Genomic DNA, 21,593 nt, shown 5'->3' with positions numbered 1-21,593 from the left:
GACCAAAAATGACATGAGATTGAACTGAAATTTATGCAGGGAAACATTGCTTATTGGCTACAGTACTAGAGTTGCTACTCAAAAACAGAAAGGTAGAAGAATACCTTACCAAGAAAGTTATGTGTGGATTGGCAGCAGCACCAAGTAAGACACAAGAACTGCAGCATTGTTGGTCCTCTGATCTAAAAAAGGACAGTGGAACGTTGTGGTCAAGAACTCTCAGTTCCATCAACATGTCAGTGTAGGGATGACACAGAGGAGCAGGGGGGTTGTTCCAATAAAACCCTGACACAGACTTGTTTCAGTTATCCACTCATCTTTGAATCTTCAGTTTCCGGTCATGCTTTTGTCATTGGGATCAATAGAAAATGTGAACTGGGATCCATTTTAATTTAAAATAAGGTAATTAGTTAAGAGAGAAGTGAGGAATTAGACTTTCTAGGTTGTGAAGAAAAAACATGAACTTCTAATCTTCCTACCTCTACCAACTAAGCACCGGGGTTACAGGTGAACACAGCCACTGTCACTTTTATGCTGACTGTATCTGATGTCAGTTCCATTCTCAGCCCCATTCTACTTCTCTCTGACTGTTTCACAAATTTTTAGCTAGAGTTTTCATTCAACCACACTTGTGACAAACACCTTGCTTATACTGTGGGTAAGTCTCCCAGGCTTTTCCATTATTCACTTGTAATAGACACACAGTGTTGTGGTGTACAAAGGGTTTGTGAAAGGTTGATCCTGTCCAGGGTAGATGGCTTAGTTTGTAAAGTAACTGCAGTGCAAGCATAATAACATGAATTCCAGCAACCAGAATAATCCAGGCCAGGCAAGGCATGCCCATCACTCCATTGCTGGGGATGCAGAGACCAGAGAATCCCTGGGGTTTGCTGGTCTGTGGTCAAGTATGTGAGCTTCATGTTTAGTGAGAAACCTTGTCTCAAAAAGTAAGGTAGTGATCTATTTGAAGAAAAACTTGACATCAGCTTCTTCAAACACACACACACACACACACACACACACTGGACTGGTCCTGAGGCAGTACATTTGGATTGGAATTCACAACTGTAAGAGTCAGGTATAATCATTCATCCTTTTGTGCTATAATTCCATCCTCAGAAAACTAGCAAAAACAGTTATTCTTGTATCACATGCCATGCTCTATGGGGGATTCAAGGTAACAATATAGGGAAACTTTTAAAGAACTGGTGTTCAGTCCACAAATGAGCTTGTGGTGTTCCTCTAGTTGCACCTGCAAGCCCATCACTATTTATATTGCAAGTCCTGCACTTTCTCACCTTAACTTCAGACAATCTGCACAGATAAATTTTGTCATTAGAGAAAACGCCCCACCTTCTAGAAGAGACCATGGAGAAGGCTCCTGTTATGTTAGGTTTTTCTTCCTCATTGCTGCACTCCACTTAGAAGTCCTCCATTAGACATGCCCGTTTCAGGTCCCTCTTGCAGCAGCACTCAGAGCTCAGCTTCCTCTTGCTGATTAGTCATCTCAGATGTACATTCCATTGTCACGCTATGAATCTAAGTGCTCCTCAGTACACAACCAAGCAATGTTGGGTCTTTATTTCAAAGCTCCTTCAATGACCATCTTCAGGTCCTTGGGCATGCATAAGTAATTCTGAGTATAATCAGGGCTGCTTGTAATCAGTCAGAACAATTGAGAATTTATTGTATTGTCTATCCCTATATGTTCCCTATATGTTCTACCCAATCAATCATCTATAAGTATAAAGATCTGTATAAGTGTATTCATTTTAAAAGTAACAATAATATCAAGGCCTCATGGACATGAAAATATTTGTACATCATACAAACTAAATATGAGGATGTAATAGGATTTCTGTGTTCAATGTTTGATGCCATGAGATGTTTCCAGGCTTTATGTTTTTAAAGTAATCCTGTTTCTTGCTAAAGGGGAATGTGAGTAATTAGTTTTCGGTTTGGATCTTTTCTTTCTCTTGATTTATTGCTTTTATTAAGATTTTAACCACAATATTGAATAGAAGAGGGATAAAAGTATGAAAGTATCTTTTTATTTAATTTTTTTCATTTTTCCAGGGTCAATGAGCTATAATATATCTCCTTCATTGTGTTACATTATCATGTTTCTATCCTGAGTTACTTCAATTTTTTTTTTTAATCCTGAGGAGACGTTCAATTTAGTCAATAGTATTTTCTGTATAATGATTTTCTACTTTCTTCTCAAGTGCTATGACAAAACATCATGAGCAAGCAAGTTATAAAACAAAGTGTTTAATTTGGTTTATGATTTCAGAAGATTAGAGTCCATGATGGCAGAGCAAAGACATAGTAGCAGGAACAGCTGTGAGTTCACATCTTGTAAGGTGGAGGTGGTGTGCTAGGAATGTAGTGGGCTTCTGAAACCTCAAGGTCTAATCCAGGGACACATCTCCTCCAACAAGGCCACACCTAATCTTTTGCAAACAGTTCCACCAACTGGGAGCCAGGTGTTTAAACATAGGAGTCTATGGAGACCAATCACATTCAACCCACCACAACTATATTATGGGATAAAATACTTTAGAGAAAAATTTGTAGGATGTCAAAAAGGATATCTACCCCACAGTTGTTGCATGAAGTACTATGAACATGTACATTTTGATTTTCTATCTTCTATCCATTTGGAATATCATTTTCCATATTACTCTGTACATATCTTTGTCAGTGAAGTGTGTTTCTTGCAGACAGCCATCAGTTGGATATTTTGTCACACAGTCATGCATGCTATATCATTTAAGTGATGATTTAACACCATTTATATTTAAGGTAACTCCTTATTTAAGGTGCTCCTGTAATTTTAGGGTTTTCCTGGTTAACTTGAGTACTGACTCAGCACTTTTGTTCATCTTAGAAGTTTACTCAGTTATTGATTTATTGAAATATTTGAATCCTCAATCCCATTTTTTATTGTCTTCATGAAATTTATTCTCTCCTAAAGTCTCATAATTTAAGATTACTTCTTCTCTTTCTTTGTGCAGTATTCTTTTTTATTCTTTCTTATTTATAGAATGATCCCATACATGCTTGGCAACATTTTTATTATATTTTGGATGTGAATGATTTAAATATATGTCAGTTAAAGCTTCCTTGCTTGGACAAGAAGTCCAGTCACAATAGAAGCTGTAACTGATTTTGTTCTGATTTGGCTTCCTGCCACTGCCTATTGTAGATTAACTACTCATTGTGAAAGAACTTTGAGAGGTCACAGGCGTAATAAAGTCAAGTTTGATCATTCAGGTACTTATCTAATATCTCATTTCCCACTATTTTTATTGGCTGATGTCCAGATAATGTTCTGAATGAAGAGCTTGTGCTCCTAGTGGGCAATTAAGGCTCAAAAGAATGGTGCGAACTTGGTGAATTGGGCAATTTGTTGAAAAGTCCTTGGGTAGCAAATGGCTTTCTAGGTCCTCAGGGCTTTTTCTCCAAGACTGGAGCTTCTTGTAAACCTCCTCAGATACTTTAATCTTTCTTAGAATCCATGTCTTGGGTAGAATTTGGCAAGGGAGTATAATGTGAGTAAGGATAGAATACATTTCTTCAATGGGTGTTTGGTTTGGACAAAGATAAAGAAATTACCAGGCTGATGTATATCTCACAATATAGTCAAGGCCATCTTTTAACTCAGAAACATTACTGCCATAGACTCATCATACCTGGGATTATAGGAGTGAATTAAAATGCCCAATTTATCTTATTTTTCTACTGTATTCTAAATCTCATTATTTCTCAACTTCATCTTCAATATCTTTAACTATTTGTACTTCCTGATCCAGTGTGCTAAATATGTAAGATGAATTGCTAAACAGTCTTAATAAAAAACGTGAGCCAGATATTGGGAAGAAACTGAGAGATCAGAGAAGCAGAAAGAAGCCAGCCACATTCTTACCACCTGGAAATCCTCAGCCAAAGAGAGCTACTTCCTGTATACCCATGCCTATATCCTTTTTGTGCCCTGCCATCTCACTTCCTCTCTTTGCTCAGCTACATCACTTCTTCTTTCTGCCCAGCTCTATCACTTACTGTCTGTCTGTACAGACCTCCAGAACTTGATGGATGGGATTAAAGTTCTGGGATTAAAGGCATATGCCACCAAGTCTAGCCCTGTTCCCAGTGTGGCTTTGAACTCACAGAAGGCCACATGAATCTCTGCCTCCTGAATGCTAGGATTAAAGGCATGTGCTATCATTGTCTGACTGCTATGGTTAATATAGTAGCTGGCTGTTTCCTCTGCTCTCCAAGTAAACTGTATTTATTAGAGCACAAAAAAAAATAACACCACATTTCTCCTTTTTTGTCTAAAATAAAAGTTTTAACTAATATAAGAAAAACTATATACAATAAGTACAATAACTATACACAATATATATAGGCAACAATGTCTAGTCCATTTGTATTTGAAAAATTCAGTGAAAGTATTCCATTATTTTCATGAGTCCAAAATGTACCTAATTCACGTTCTATCCTAGCTTGTATTACCAAAACTATCTTTGGATGTCTTTCAAATTTATACACTTTATACTTCTTTAGTGAGTTTCTTTTCTGAAACTGTTAACAAGGAAAACTATAATTACCTAATCTTCAACTCCCTCAGAGACCCAAGAAAGAAATAATATTACCTAGTTAAACAAAAAGTGCAAACAAACAACTTCCAAAACATGTGAGTTATGACAGAAACAGCTAGCTGCCTGTACAGTCACCTGAAGTTTCTCTGCAATGTTGGGGCATCATCTTTGGCCTATAGGCTTAGAATATCTGACAGACTCATTTGTGAAGCAGGATTTTCTAAAGAGCCTTCCTACCTTGTCTTGGCAAGGATCAACAGTCCTTTATTTTGTGTCCTGCCTGTCCATTTTGGACAGCATACTGTCAGCAGTTATGAGGGCACTTTCTTGCCCAGTGGCTAAATTTTGCCACAGTGAAAGTAAACTCCATATGGAGTTTCTTCAATGCCCATCATCTTCTCTGAAGTAGATTGGTACTGCCAGGAGAAGACATATTTCATAGTCATAAAAAAGAAAAAAAAATCTGTTATTAAAACATCTTAAATGCCATATTATGTAGATCTCTCTGAAGTGTTTTAAGATGATCCGTCTATCTACAATATATATCTCTGCTTGACCTTGAAAACATACCTGATATGACTACAAGTTCAATTGTAATGACTAACTACTAACCTTCATTTCTTTATTATCCTAAATAGATGGTAATAACTTTCAAAGACTAGCAATTTACATTACATTGTTAAATAAATTGTATAGGTACAATACTTTGAACAAGATTAGAAGTATATATACAGTATTTTCTAGTAAAATCAATCTCAAATTTGTATCAATATACATATATATATATATATATATAATTTGTATACAATACACAAAAATCAAATACAATGTAAAACATTTAAAAACTAGTAGTTGCCTTTTAAAAATAAATTCAATAATGTACCTTTTTATTTTATCATATCCATATTCTCTCTTTTTTCCTTTGAGTAAATTCAATAATCTACCCTTCATCTAAATCCTTTTTTTTCTTTTTTTAAAACAAGAACTTTAAATCTAATCTCTTTTATTTAGCCTTTTTCCTAACCATTGAAAATAATAACTTGTAACCAACCATCCTAAGCAAAGACAGTTATCTAAAACCACCCACCCCATTTTTGGGGAATGTAAGTGTCACATTCTTAACGTTACTTCCTACTAGGGGTGAAGGCATCTTTAGGGGATCCTGAAAAGAAAAAAAAATTAGTTAATTGTCAAGTCCTGGGGAGATAGCTGTATCATGTGTTGTCCAGTTTCTGCATAATATGAAAATGCAGGGCTTGTCTCAAGTCCTTGCTCGAGTACTCTGTGAGGCTGGATCATGACAGCTAACCATCTCTATATTGTCCTTAGCAGTTTGTAGTCCAAAGCTGATCTTTAGGTGGTGTTTATCACCTCAGTGGTGTTATCATCATCCTGATGGAATTGTCATTATGGGGCCCCATCATCTTTTTAAACTTCATATTTGCTGTTAGGTGTGGTCATGATTCCCTATGGAAAACTAATAGAGACTCAAACTTGAAATCATGTACAGGTAGCTAGATGAAGCCTTTTTTTAAGAATTAGTTAGTACTCTATATGACCATTAATATCATGACAAAAGTTAATATATACATATATTTATATATATTTATATATACATATATATACATATATATATATATATCCTATAAATTTTGATATAAAATTCATACCTTAAGAAGAATTATAAAGAGTCAAAGTAAAACCAAAGAATTATGAGATTAGTGGCAATAGAATAGTCCCTTAATTTTGGTTTTTCTTCTGTCCCACATCAGGTGGCTCTTCTGACATGATACAGAGATGTTGAATTTTCCTCTAACAAGCATGCTTGGGATTAGAGAAGGAGAGAGCCATTTTCCAACTCCAAAGCCAGCTTTAATTTTTAATTGAACTGTGACTACATAAAGACCATTTGTGTTAAGGGTCTGTAGAGAAGAGCAGAAACAAACATTTAGAAAAACTAATGAAATTTCATAGGTGATATACCAATAGGCCAATTTACTCTTTTTTCTTGGGACATTTTTTTTCTGGATGATTTTTTTCTTTTTCTTCAGATATCTCATTTGTCCAGTTTTCTTCAGATTCCTTGACCTTCATACTCCTGAAAGACAAAAATAAAAACCCTTCCACAATCCTAGCTTTGGAGAGGTACCCTTTTGGCAAGTTATAGCTGATTAAATCGAATGCATTTATTAGTTGTATAAGTTAATTTAAATTGAATGGCCATGCTGGTTGATGAACAATCACCTCTTCTAATTAAGAGGTCTCTCTTGTTCAAATCAAATCTTTGTCAATTTTGATGGTATCCATAGCTTTTCTTCTCCTATAGAAAAAACAGAAAATAGTTTACAACATAATACATATCCTGGTTTCCATTCTGAAGTGAGCACATTCTTAAAGTATATAGGCTGATTTAATTCTGTAGTTTTTTTCTACTATCTAAAGTCTCTCTGCAGCTGTTGTTCCTTTCTCATTAGCATTAAAAACTTCAAAGTTAATAAAGAATTATGTAATACATTTCTGGGGGGTTTGTTATCCCTTTCTGTTTATTTAGCATATTCTTGAGAGTTTCATTTCATTTTTCTATGACTGTTTGGCCTGTAGGATTATGTGGTATACCTGTAATACAATATTATTACAATATAGTAAAATTGTAATAATTATTACAGTACAGTAATAAGCAAAAAGCTGTTTAATTTTACCAGAGACATATGCTGGAGCATTGTGAGTTTTAATTTGTACAGGTATACCCATGTTGGCTATAACTTCTAGCAAATGTGTGATTATAGGATAAGCCTTTTCAGAACTCAGAGCAGTTGCCCATTGAAATCTTGAATAGGCATCAATGGTGTGGTGTATATATTTCAATTTTCCAAATTCTGAAATGTGAAACACATCCATCTAGCAGATTTAATCCCTGTGAGTACCTTTTGGCTTACATCCTTCTGGTAGTACATTCTGATTGTAAAAAGAACAAATAGGACATTTCCTTACAATTTCCTTGGCTTGTTTTCAGGCTATGGAAAAATCCTTTTTTAAACCCTTACTATTGACATGATATTTTTATGAAATTCTGAGGCCTCCAGCACATTTTCTATCAATAGTTTATTGATCTCATCATTATCTTGTGCTAGAGATCCTGCTAGACCCAAATGGGATTGGATGTGAGTTATATATAAGGGATGATTCCTATTTCTGATTATATCTTGTAACTGAATAAATAATGAAGTTAATTCTGATCATCAGGGATACATTCTGAAATCTCAGTATGTAAGACCACTCTTTCAGCATTCTGAGAGTCAGTAACTATGTTGAGAGGTTTTAAAAATTCATTAATACCATCAGAATAGCATATAATTCCAATTTTTAAACTGAATTATAAGGAATTTGAACCACTTTACTTAAATTTTCTGATTTGTAACCTACCTTTCCTTGTTTGTGTGCATCTGTATAAAATGTACGAGCTCCAGATATGGGTGTTTCCCATACAATGTGAGGTAAAATCCAATCAGCTCTTTTTATAAGTACAATTCTATTGCTTTTGGGATATTTGCTGTTAATCTCTCCTAAAAAATTACTGCAGGCTCTTCGCCAAGGTCCACTTTCTGCCCATAATTTGTCAATGTCCTCCTTAGCTAAAGGTATGACCATTTCTGTTGGGTCTATTCCTGCTAATTGACAAAGTTTCAATTTTCCTTTTAAAATAAATCTGAGTTCTTTTCCATATGTTTTTATTTTTTACTCTGTTTATTTGGTAGAAATACCCATTTCAATATATTATCTTTCCTGTGCAATAGAATTCCTGTATGAGAATGCCCAGAGGGTCAAATAACCAAAATGCAATCAAGCTTTGGATCTACACAATCCATATGTCCTTCCTGTACTTTCTTTTCTAACAAGGTCAATTCTTTCTCAGCTTCAGGTGATAATTCTCTTGGACTATTTAAGTCCTTGTCACCTTCTAAGGTTTTGACCAATTTACTCAGTTCATAATTTTTTACCCCAGCAATAGTTCATAGATGGGAAATGTTTCTGAATAATCTTTGAAAGTCATTAAGAGTCTGTAATTGATATCTCCTAATTTGCACCTTTAGGGGTCTAATTTTTTTGTAGATCTATTTTATATCCTAAATAATTACTAGAATCTCCTCTTTGTATCTTTTCAGAAGCAATTTGTAATCCCCAACAAAGCAAAATTTTATTTACTTCTTCAAACATTCTTTCTAATGTATCTACATTTGAGTCAGCTAGTAAAATACCATTCATATAATGATAAATTATAGATTTAAAAATTGTTTATGCATTACTTCCAATGGCTGTTGTACCAAATATTGGCACAGGGTTAGGCTATTCAACATTCCCTGTGGGAGAACCCTCCATTGATATTTCTTAACAAGGTGAGAATTATTATAAGTGGGCACCATGAAGGCAAATCTTTTTGTTTTTTTCTTGTAAGGGTATTGAAAAGAACAATCTTTTAAATCAATAACTATAAGAGGACATCTTTATGTAACAGAGTAGGCAAAGGAATTCCAGATTGTAGACAGTCCATTGGCTGAATTATTTTGTTAATTGCTCTTAGGTCTGTTACCATTCTCCATTTACCAGATTTCTTTTTAATAACAAACACAGGAGAATTCCAAGGGCTGGTTGATTCTTCAATATGCTGAGCATTTAACTGCTCTTGTACCAGCTCTTCTAAAGCCTGCAGTTTCTCTGTTGTTAAAGGTCATTGCTGTATCCATAAGAGCTTGTCTGTTAACCATTTTAAAGGTAGAGCTGTTGGTGTCTTTGGAAGATCATCAGTTATTGTGCCCTGTTCTTGTACAATGTGGCTGGTGGGTGACCATTCTTTAGAATAATACCTTCTAATATTTCTCTCAGAAATATGTGTCAGTTTATAATTTGTTTCTGAGGTTGGAGGAATGTTAATCTGAGTATTCCATTGTTGTAATAGATCACAGCCCATAAGTTCATAACTATATTAGCCACATATGGCTTTAATTTTCCCCTCTGTCCTTCTGGTACTATACATTCAAGCTATCTTGCACTCTGTTTCACTTGAGATAATGTTCCAATCCCTAAGAGCTGAACATCTAACTCCTGAAGAGGCCAATTTGGATGCCAAGATTCTGGTACAATTATTGTTCTTTCTTCACCTGTGTCTACAAGACCTTCAATGAGAACATCATTTATTTGTATTATTAATTCTGATCTTTGTTCATTTATAGAAGTTTGTCAAAAAATTCACTTTATGGTTTCTCCTGAATTTCCTGTTTTTCTCTGCTATAGCTGTTCTATCACCCCAAGCAGTATAGTTTTTATGTGACAGGCATTTGGTTATTTAATTGCCCTGGTTAGGGGTTTCTTCTACAATAACAGGAAAGGACTGAACTGAATTTGCATGGGGGCCTGCAAGTGGCCCATCAGGGAGTTTCCCAATGGCAAAGGCAAAAGATTACCTTGTCTGTCCGTTTTTGATCTACATTCATTAGTTCAATGTTTACCTTTGCCACACCTTGTACATAATCCAGAAGGGAGGGTCATTCTGTTGCCATTGTTTCTTGAAGGAGCATTGTTTCTAGGAATGCCCTGTTTACAGTCCCTTTTTAGGTTACCTTGTTTACCACAATTAAAGCATCTGACAATATTATTTTTCTTCAAACCTGTGGAAATCACCTCTCCTATCCAAGTATCATCATGGTCATGGTATTCAATATTAATTGTACCTCTGACCCAATCCTCTAAGGGTGCTGATCTTGCCTTTAACAGCCTAATCACCCTTTTGTATGCTGCGCTGGTATTTTCAAAAGCCAGAGATTCTATTATTATTTGTCTAGCTTCTGAATTTGGTGTCATTCTATTTACTGCTGAAGACAGCCTTTGTAAGAAATCCATGAAGGTTTCTTTTAGGCCTTGTATAACTTTCATAATGACTCATTTTTTTCTTACTTCTTCAATTCTGTCCCATGCATTCAGGGCTGCCATTTGGCATAAAATTACAGTGTGGTCATCATATAAAGATTGTCTTTGTATATCAGTATAATTGCCTTATTCAAGAAGTTAATCTTGGGAAATTTCCATACCTCTAGCCCTACATCATAGTCTTAGTCTCCTCTTTTCACCAGGTTCTCCATTGTAACCGTGTGCCAGCCTCTAAGACAGATGTAACCAAGTCTTTCCAGTCCCAAGTGATAATGCTGTTACCACGAGTTTAACATCTGCTTTACAAACAGAGGATGCATAACATATAAGACTACAGCTTCTTTAAGTCTCCTTAAATCTAACATTTCCTCAGGAGTCCAGTTAGTTCATACATAGCCTTGAGCATTTGGCAGTTCCTTTAAGGTTACTGGGTGGATTAAGGTTGTTTGTTTGAAAACAGGCTGTTTCTCTGTAACCATATAATTCAATGCTGAGATAAGTTCACCTTTAATTCTTCTGTCTGGGTCTGATTATCTCTATGATCTATTTTAATAAGCTTTTCTAAAACTTTTATCTTGGTACTCAAATTAACCAATCTTTTTAATGCTAAAATAAAAATGATCAAACAAATAATTTTCATAATTGACATTATGTAAATCCCATCAACATTAATTATCCTCTCATTTAATTGTTCCATTTTCAGACTGCCCAGTGTGTTATCAAACAGAGACCAAATTCCTTCCATTGTAAAATTGTTTCCCAAATTTTAATGTGGGAAAAAGTTATCTTAAACTAATTCCTCCCCTTTAAGATATCTTAATTGACTCACCAAGTCTGCCTACTGTGTAGAACAGTAAAAGTCTGAGGGAGTTTCAAGGCAGCTTATTTTGTGTGGTAGAAATCAGAGATGGGGATCCAGAGAGAGCCCACTATCCACCAGGAGAGAAGAAGTGAAGAGACTCTGGCCCATGTGGAGTGGAGACTCTGGATGCATGTAGCTCAGGCCTGAGCTAGGGCCTGTAAGGCCACAGCCAAGTGGATTTTTTGTGAATTCATGCCACAAATGTTGGGCACCAGATGTAAAAAGAATTGCTAAATGGTCTTATTAATTAAAAAAAAACCCACAGAGCCAGATATTGGGGAGAAACTGAGAGATCAGAGAAGCAGAAAGAAGGCAGCTACATTCTTACTACTTGGAAATCCTCGGTCAAAAGGAGCTACTCCCTATATACCCAGGCCTATATCCTTTCTGTGCCCTGCCATTTTACTTCTTCCCTCTGCCCAGCTCTATCACTTCCTGTCTGTCTCTACAGACCTACAGACCTCTATGATTAACTAGAACTGGGGATAAAGGTATGTGCCACCATGCCTGCCTGCCTCTGTTCCCAGTGTGGCCTTAAACTCACAGAGATCCAGGTGAATCCGTGTCTCCCAAATGCTAGGATTAGAGGTGTGTGCTATCATTGCCTGACTTCTATGTTTAATATAGTCCCTGGCTGTTTCCTCTTATCTCCAAGTAAACTTTGTTTATTAGAGCACAAATAAAATATCACCACATAGAGATGCTTCCAAATGGATATTTCATTTGACTCCCTGAGGTTGTCCTTCCCATAATTTGTATCCTTTGCTCAAGAATCTCAGATGTGAATTTATCTACAATAGGTTATATAAATTTGTCACTTACTCTATTTACTTGTATCTTCTTTCAAGTCATTCAACATTAAAAATTTAGACTTCTGAGTTCATTGTCTGGTATTACATCATTTATATACCTTTGGATTTTTCATATTGAAGTGATATCAAACTTGGACAGAGTCATATTACTTGTTCTTTGAAAATGTTTATTTCTGGATCACAATTTGTATCCTTTTGTTAGATAACTCTTTTATGAATATCTTCCTAGGGAAAAACTTTTGCTCAGAGGGAGAAAGCAGACCTAGTCAACACAAAACACAGCCAAATGTCTAAATTTAGAAAGAAACAGAAAGCAATTGAAAGCAACAAGTACACTCTGAAAACTAGATGTGATTTTATGTATTTTTACAGATGTTGCTATGGTAATATTAAAAAAACCTGAGAAGTACAGGTAATATATGCAAAAGTATTAATAAGAAAGTAATACTTAATACTTATGGACAGGGTGTGGACAGTTGTGTGCCTAGTGGAAAAGAGAGAAGCAGCAAGACAGGAAAGAGAGAAGTATATGGGATTATATTACAAAAACGAATTGTGAGGGTAAAGAACATTAAGGAGGTACAGAAAGCACAACAATAGCCATTCATTGTTGAAGAGTTGAAGAGTGGATGCTTTGCTGCTCTTCTCAGGATTCTGTTTCAGAAGCTCAGTAGGTATGAATGGTTGTATTGTGATCCTTTTGCGTTCTCAGCTCTAGACAGACCAAGCCAGGATCAACTGAATGGTGCCAGAGCCCCACCTAACAACATTCCTGGCCTCTGTGGAAGGGCTAAAACAGGGCTAATACAGAGAACTCTGGTGGCCTGAGCTCTCACAGTGATTTCTTTGTTCAGGCTCCAAAGCAGCAAATAGAGGAATAGCCCTCATTCAATTCCCATTGTCCAGTGTGGTGATGGGAAGGGAAACATCACAGTAGATGTGCTTTCTCCAAATATCTCTGTGGACCTCAGAGGAAGAGGAGCCTATCAAAAATTTTGGACAGGGTGTTGGGTGGGGGAAAAGTAATAAGTGATCCTATGTGCCTCAGGACCTGCTTGTATTCACTTACATCTACTACTGATCTTTATAGAGGATGGGACAGCATTTACAAAGTGAGGTGGTTCCTATTTCCTTTTTCAACTCAACCTACAAATCCTTCCATGTAGATCTATATTTTTTTATCTACATAAAATCACATCTAGTTTTCAGGACCCACAATGAATTCAGAATCAAATGCCTAACCTGGGGTCTGAAATTCTTCTGAGTCATATTTACAGCTATATACTAGACATTCCTGGGTTGCAGAATGACTATGACCATCATTATTCATCTCCATAGCATAAGACATTCTTCAAAACTGCAAGAGTTTTTCATGGAGGAAATCATTAGCAGTGATATTTTCTTTATTCTTTGTGTTTTCTAGTACTCAACTTTTTTTACAAAGAAATTTTTAAAGCAGATTTATTCAGAATTTCCAATAATTGGAGACATTATTTTCCTATAATGAGTGACTAGATACACTGTATTAATTTCTATGAATTAAATGTCACCCAAAAGCTAAAAGAATGAGTTGAAATATTCAGTAATATGGATGAATTTCAAAGGTACTATTCTCAGTAAAAGAAGGCAGTCTTAAAAAGTTACATATCTATGATTCTATTTACAAGACAGTCTCAAAAATGAAATGAGTGACAGAGAAAAGATCAGTGGTTGCAAATTAGGTTGCAAAGGGGAGGTTCTTGGGGTGATGGGATAGTTCTCTATGCCCACTTGAATGATATTTATATAATGTGTGAAAATTCAAGGAAATCTTTACCAAGAAGTCATCATCTTGTGAACTGATTTTCAGAATACAATTAAAAAATATAAAGTATCATGTGTCTCAAAATATTACAAGAAAGAAAAATTTGAAGAATACTCAAAACATGGTAGAATCATTGGAAAACATTCTAATGATTCTCTCAAACTAATCAGGTGCTTTTAGTCACTAATTCACATTTTGCCAAGAAGTATAATTTTTATGCTGTTCTTTGTATCAGGATCTCTTCTCCCTCCACATTCCTTAAGTTGGGCATTCATCTCCATTACTCCTAAAGCAAAAGGAAAATCCACCAAAAATACAAGGAAAATTAAACTATTTACTTGAGGACATCAAGGAGTCATGATCTGACAAAGAAAATATTTCTGAAGGAGCTAGGATAGCCTGGCTTTTCACCACACCCAACAGCAATATCTACTACCAACATAATAATCCCTGTCTTCTTTCTTCCTCTTGCCATGTAACAATCGCTCTGCATCAGCCTGCAAATGGTCAACAAAGAATCAGACTACCTTTCAAATATATAACCTTATCTATATCTATGTAGATCATTTATATCTTCTCAAAAAAAGGGTCATATTATCTCTGTAGTAGGAAAGACCATCATTTCCTATTCCTGTATTTATCTCTTTATGGTCACATAAATCATGTATTCATGGAGACTTTGGTTTTTGGAAGACAGCGCAGTATAAAAAAAAAAAAAAAAAAAAAAAAAAAAAAAAAAAAAAAAAAAAAAATAGAAGATTTGGAGACAGCGCAGTATATGAAGAGTTTGGATGGACCTTCCTGGACTGAGTCTACCAGGTCGACCCGGTCCTCGGGGAGACCTTGATCTGGAGGAGGTGGGAATGGGGGGTGGGCTGGGGAGGGGAGGGGGGCGGGGGGAGAACAGGGGAATCTGCGGCTATTATGTTGAACTGAATGGTGTTGTAAAATAAATTTAAAAAAAAGAACTCAAAACAAATGCAGAATAAAATAAAGCTCTGCCATTCGTCTTTAGTGTGATTTCACTTACAACTTCTGTGTTTAAAAAAAATCATCTTAAGGTTTCTCTTTAGAATTTGAAGAGTTCTTCTGTGTAAACATTCCTACAGAATGACATGCAGAAGTGTCCAGTGAATGTTTCATTTTATATGTTTCCCTTTCCTACCTAGATAGATAATATAAACCTAAAACTCCAGGATCATTTGCAAATTTCTTCATAGCTTAAGTTTACCTTGGAGACACTTGGAAGTATGTGTTGAATGGAAATTTTGTTTGGGTTTGTTCATTTATATTGAGCTATTGAGCATTTCTTCTTTTTTCTTTTGTTTCTTTTTATTATTATTATTATTATTATTATTTTATTTTATAATTTAATTTAATTTTACATATCAGCCATGGATTCCCTTGTTCTCCCCCCTGCCCCCCTGCCTTCCCCCAGTCCACCCCCACTCCCATCTCCTCCAGGACAAAGACTCCCCTGGGGATTGAGTTCAACCTGGCAGATTCAGTCCAGGCAGGTCCAGTCCCCTCCTCCCAGGCCTCGCCAAGTGTGCCTGTATAAGCCCCAGGTTCCAAACAGCCAGCTTATGCACTGAGGACAGGTCCGTCCACTGTCTGGATGCCTCCCAAACAGATCAAGCTAATCAACTGTCTCACTTATCCAGAGGGCCTGATCCAGTTGGGGGCTCCTCAGCTATTGGTTCATAGTTCATGTGTTTCCTTGTTGGTTGTGGTGGCCATGCTGGTAGGATTTGCTGAAGGAGGTGGAGGCAGGAGGATCACAAGTTCGAGGCCAGCCTGGGCTCAACTTTTTTTAAAACATTTTTACAATATTTACTTCAAATTTTCAACTACCCTAGTGCATATAATTCATTTTTTCTTTATTTGCATTTCTTAATTACCCACTGTGCTCCCTGTAGAGAGCTAGACACTTGTGGCATAATGACAGACAACAGAAAAGCCTAGCTATCTTTGAGGGCCTCTCTGCTTTTTAGTTTCCAAAATGTGAAATGGAGACCAGCCCTTCGAGCCTAATAACTCTGTCTGGTCTCATAGATGTCTTAGTAACAAGCTCATTCCTTTCTTGACTCTCATTCTTTATTCCATTTTTCCCCATTGGAAGGCCTCTCTCCCAATGACTGAGGGCAGCCACTGTTCATGCTGGGGCATCTTATACTCCTCACTATAAGAGAAACCTCAGCCTCAGGACTGAAGGGAAATTGTGGTCAGAGCCCTGCCTCTTCCTGACACCACATAGGATGCTGAGCAGCTGTGCTTGAGCTATCAGCTACCCCAGTGTGGGTAGATGAATTGGTTACAGATAGCTCAAGTCAGTAAAAAATTGATTTGGAAGAAGCTTCTAGAAATTTTAGGGTTTGACAAATGACTTAATTTCTGTAAATCTGTTTCCTCCTCCTCATGAACCAGGGTCAGTTACTCCCACAGAGCAGGATGTGCCTGAAAATAGGAATGTATACAGCATTTCCTTATGTCTTGTTTTTCATTTAAGGAACACTAGTGAAGAATTGCCTAGCATGGACCTAGCCACCTTCGCCTGGAGGACTAACAACACAGGAGTGAATGAAAGTTACGACAATCCAAACTTAACCTGTAAGACCATGTCCCAAACACTGAATATTCTAACAGTCATCATTGCCCTGATTGGGCTGGTTGGAAATGCCATAGTGCTCTGGCTTCTGGGCTTCCACATGCACAGGAATGCCTTCTCTGTCTACATCCTCAACCTGGCTGGTGCTGACTTCCTCTTCCTCTGTTTTCAGACTGTATATTCCCTTAGCGATATTATTATTCATAACCACAACATCTACATTGACCTTGATAAGTATTTGAGAATTGTGTTTAATTTTGCTTACCTTTCAGGTCTGAGCATGATCAGTGCCATTAGTGCTGAGCGCTGCCTCTCTGTTGTGTGGCCCATCTGGTATCGCTGTAGACGTCCAAGACATACATCAACTGTCATGTGTGCCCTGCTCTGGGCCTTGTCCCTGCTATTGAGCCTCCTGGAAGGGAAGGCATGTGGCTTCCTTTATGATAGGTTTGATTATCGTGGTGTGAGAAACTAGATTTCATCACCTTTGCTTGGTTAATTGTTTTAGTTGTAATACTCTCAGGGTCAACCCTGACTCTGTTAGTCAGAATTTTCTGTGGCTCAAGACGGATGCCAGTGACCAGGCTGTATGTGACCATTGCCTTCACAGTGCTGGTCTTCCTGCTCTTTCGGCTTGTCCTATGGGATCTACTGGTTCCTCTTACTTTGGATCTGGTGGCCTCTTGACATTTTCCCTTGCAATTTTTATGCAATTACAACTTTCCTGTCCTGTGTTAACAGCTGTGCCAACCCATCATTTACTTCCTTGTTGGCTCCATTAGGCATTGCAGGTTCCAAAGGCAGACTCTGAAGATGCTCCTGCAGAGAGCCATGCAGGACACTCCTGAGGAGGTAGGTGAAGGGAGGGGCTCTTCAAGAGAGCTGGGTGGTGGCGCACGCCTTTAATCCCTGCACTCGGGAGGCAGAGCCAGGCGGATCTCTGTGAGTTCAAGGCCAGCCTGGGCTACCAAGTGAGCTCCAGGAAAGGCGCAAAGCTACACAGAGAAACCCTGTCTCGAAAAACCAAAAAAAAAAAAAAAAAAAAAAAAAGAAAGAGAGAGAGCCTAGAGAGCAGGAAATAGTCTGGTGCAGCAGTTGAGAGTTGCTTTGATCATACAGGAGTGGAGTTCAGAGACAACTTTGTCTTTACCCATATGGGCAATTTTGATAACAATTTCAATTGAACATGTGATATTATGTCTGTTTAAAAATAATTATTCTTGTGAAAGTTCAGTGAGACAGGGCTTGTCAATCAGGTACTTCTTGCAGAATCCCTGGTGCTGCTGCTCAAGGCCAGGGCAGCTCCCATTGTGGAGAACCCTAACCCCTTGGAGGAAGTCTTAAGGCCATGCAGGAAAGGTTAGAATTTCTTTGGTCATTGAACTTGAAAGTAATTAAATCAATGTTATATTTTGCTCAGATACTCTCTTTTTTTTAACACTTTTGTCTCAATATTAACATAATTGTATAAAATTGCTCACAATCTCAGTCTCCTTTAATTTATTAAAGCTTTAGGATATGTGTATAACCTTATAAATATCTTATACATAAATTTCTGAGTAAGCAAATATGCAATATCAAAAAAGCCTGTTAAATATGCCTTAACTGGACTGTAATTATCACCTTCAAGCTGATTATGCCCACCATTTAGGGCACTGGAAGAATGAGGTCAGATTTTATAACCAGTTACATCAACATCCATGTGTGCTTGGGGAAAGATTTTTGTTTTTGTCTTTTAGGAGAATGAAGGCTAAGGAATCTGAAGAACACTGGACAAATGAGACATCTGAAGAAAAAAGACAAATCATCTAGAAAAAAATGTCCCAAGAAAAAGAGTAAAATGGTCTATTAGTATATCATCTATAAAATTTCATAAGTCTTCTTAAATGTTTGTTTCTGCTCTTCTCTAAAAAAAATTAACCCTATTGATCTTCTTGCAGTCCCAGTTCAATTAAAATTTAAAGCTGTCTTTGGAGTTGGAGAATGGCTCTCTCCTTCTTTAAACCCAAGCATGTTGTTAAAAGAAAATGCAAACTCTCTGTATCATGCCGAAGAAAGAGCCATCTTCTGATATGGGACAGGAGAAAAACTAAATTAATTAAGGGACTATTCTATTACTACTAATCTCAATTCTTTGGTTCTATTCTGATTCTTTAAACTTTTCTTAAAATATGAATTTTATATCAAAATTTATAAGATATATATATATTAAACTTTGTTGAGATATTAATGGTCATATAGAATACTAACTAATTCTAGAAAAAAAGGCTTCAATTAGCTGCCTATACATGTCTTTGTGTTCAAGTCTCTATCAGTTTTCTGCAGGAAATCACAGCCAGGCCTAACATCAACTGAAGTCTCCAGGAAGAAGACAGGGCCCCACAACAATAATAATTCCATGTGGACAATAATAATATCACTAAGCTGACAAACATCATCTACAGATAAGCTTTGGACTACAAACTGCTCAGCAATTTTGAGATGGCTAGCTGAAGTGATCCAGTTTCAAAGACTACTTGAATAAGGACTTGAGATAAACCCTGAACTTTGACATTATACTCAAACTGGACAACAAAGGATATAGCTACCTTTCCTAGAATTTGACAATTAACCCCAAATTTTTCTTTTCAGAATAAAGATACCTTTGCCCATATCCAGCAGGAAGCAATTTTAAGAATACGACGCCCACATTCCCAAAGAGGTGCTGTGGGGCAGGTGGTTTTTGGTCTTCTAATGGGTTTTGGGTCTGGGATAATTTTCATTGTTTAGGAGGGTTGGTTACAAGTTGTTGTTAAGGGTTAGGAAAAGGGCTAAGCAAAGGAGATTAGATTTAAGGTTCTTGTTTTAAAAAAATGATACCTAGAAATGCTAGAATAGAGGGTAGATTATTGAATCTACTCAGAAAAATAAAGAGAAGATATAGATACGAAAGATAGATTATCAAATCTACTTTTAAAAAACAATTACTGGTTTTAAATACTTTACATTGGATTGGATTTTTGTATATTGTATACAAATTATATATATTGAGATTGATATTGTTAGAAAATGCTATATGTATACTTCCAATCTTGTTCAAGATATTGTACTTATATCATTCATTTAACAATGTAATGCAATTTGCTGATCCTTGAATGTTATTATTACCAACTATTAGGATATAAAGAAATGAAAGTTAGTACTTAGACATTACAATCGAACTTGTAGTCATATTAGGTATGTTTTCAAGATCGAACAGATATATTTTAGATAGACAGGTCATCTTCAATCCCTTCAGAGATCTACAGAATATGGCATTTAAAATGTTTTAATAACTTAGATTTTTTCTTTTTTGTTATGATTATGAGGCATGTTGGCTCCTGGCAGTACCAATCTACTTCAGAGAAAATATGGGCATTGAAGAAACTGCATATGGAGTTAACTTTCATTGTGGCAAAAGTTAGCCACTGGACAACAAAGTATCCTCGAATCAACTGCTGATAAACAGGACAGACAGGACATGAAACAAAGGACTACTGATTCTTGCCAAAACAAGTGTGGTTGTGGCCTTAAAAAAGACATCTTCTGATGCCTTCTTTTTTTTTAATTATCAACAGTTGATTTTATTGGGGGGAAACAGCTTTAGCAAATGTGAAAATGTTTTCTTTGTTGATTCTCCATGAGAAAAAAGATGTGTTCTTCTACAGGGGAAAAAAAAGGAAAGGAAAGGGAGGTTTAGAGAAGAGTTCTGATGGATACCATATCACAAGGTTTGTCAGCCACTGTAGTGAGGAGAACAACAAGATCTCAATGCAGTCAACTGTTGAAATGCTCAGTAACCCCAACTGATTTTCAAATTGGGAGGCAAATTACTGGCAACGAGTTCATCAAATTTAGATCTATCTTGAACTCTGGGAACATTATAGAAATCAAGAACGTCTTTGACCCTGCACATTTGGTGAAGCCTGGAGTTAGGTACTGCATGGCCCAGGTCATCAGCTAAATGTGCCAAGATTCTGAACTTCACACAACAATATGGCACCATCCCTGAAGTGGCCTTTGCAATCCAGAAAAGGTACAGTGGCCTTTTCTTCAAAGGCAGCTGAACAGGCAGTGGACTGATGACTTCTGGTGTGCATTGGAACAGTAGCTGAAACAGTTATTCTTGAAAGAGTAATTGAGCTGATAGAGTCTAACCTCTCAATGGTAGATTGGCATTTAATAGAGGGATGCACAGAAGAATGGGATGCTGAGATGAAGTCACACACACAGTCAAGAAGAATGGACAGCTGAATTCCAAAAAACCTGAACAATTTCCAGAATTTAAAATCCTGAATCATGACAGGACACTAGTAGAATTCAGGTGTTTCTGGTACATGAACTACTCTCACCAAATGTGAGGTTGAACTGTTGGCCTTGTGTACATCCTGCTTCACAAATGAGTCTGTCAGATACGCTAAGCCTATAGGCTGAAGATGATGCCCCAATGCTGTGGAGAAACCTTGGGTGACTGTCCAGGCAGCTGGGTGTTTCTGTCAACTCACATTTTTTTTGGAAGCTGCTTGCGTGCACTTCCTGTTTTTATTTTTGTTAGGTAATATTATTTCCTTCTTGGGTCTTTGAGGGAGTTGAAGATTAGATAGTTATAGTTGAAGATTAGATAGTTATAGTTGAAGATTAGATAGTTATAGTTATAGTTTTTCTTGTTAAGAATTTCAGAAAAGACGGGTAGTCGCTTTATCAGCACTCAGCAAGCAGGATCGCTGTGATTCAAGCTGGTACAAGTATCCAGAAAGCACAAAACTACGCAAGAAATGTCAAAAAAAAAAAAAAAAAAAAAAAAAAAAAAAAAAAAAAAAAAAAAAAGGTATAAGTGTATAAATTTGAAAGATGCTATAAGATAGTTCTGTTAGTAATATAAGTTAGGATAGAAAGTGAATCAGTTACATTTTGGACTTACCAAAATAGGATAGATAATGGAATTATTTTCTCTGAATTTGTC

General features: G+C 36.6%; 1 pseudogene; it reads left to right on the top strand.

The window, feature by feature from the left end:
* LOC114688879 overlaps positions 1–18,398 on the top strand; it is a 48,367-nt pseudogene extending 29,969 nt beyond the window's left edge.
* The last annotated feature ends 3,195 nt before the right edge of the window (positions 18,399–21,593 follow it).

Source organism: Peromyscus leucopus, unplaced genomic scaffold, assembly GCF_004664715.2.
Source record: "Peromyscus leucopus breed LL Stock unplaced genomic scaffold, UCI_PerLeu_2.1 scaffold_1449, whole genome shotgun sequence".
In the NCBI taxonomy this organism is placed as follows: Eukaryota; Metazoa; Chordata; class Mammalia; order Rodentia; family Cricetidae; genus Peromyscus; species Peromyscus leucopus.
The sequence above is the reverse complement of the archived record's forward strand: the minus strand, read 5'-3'. Positions and strand labels throughout refer to the sequence as shown.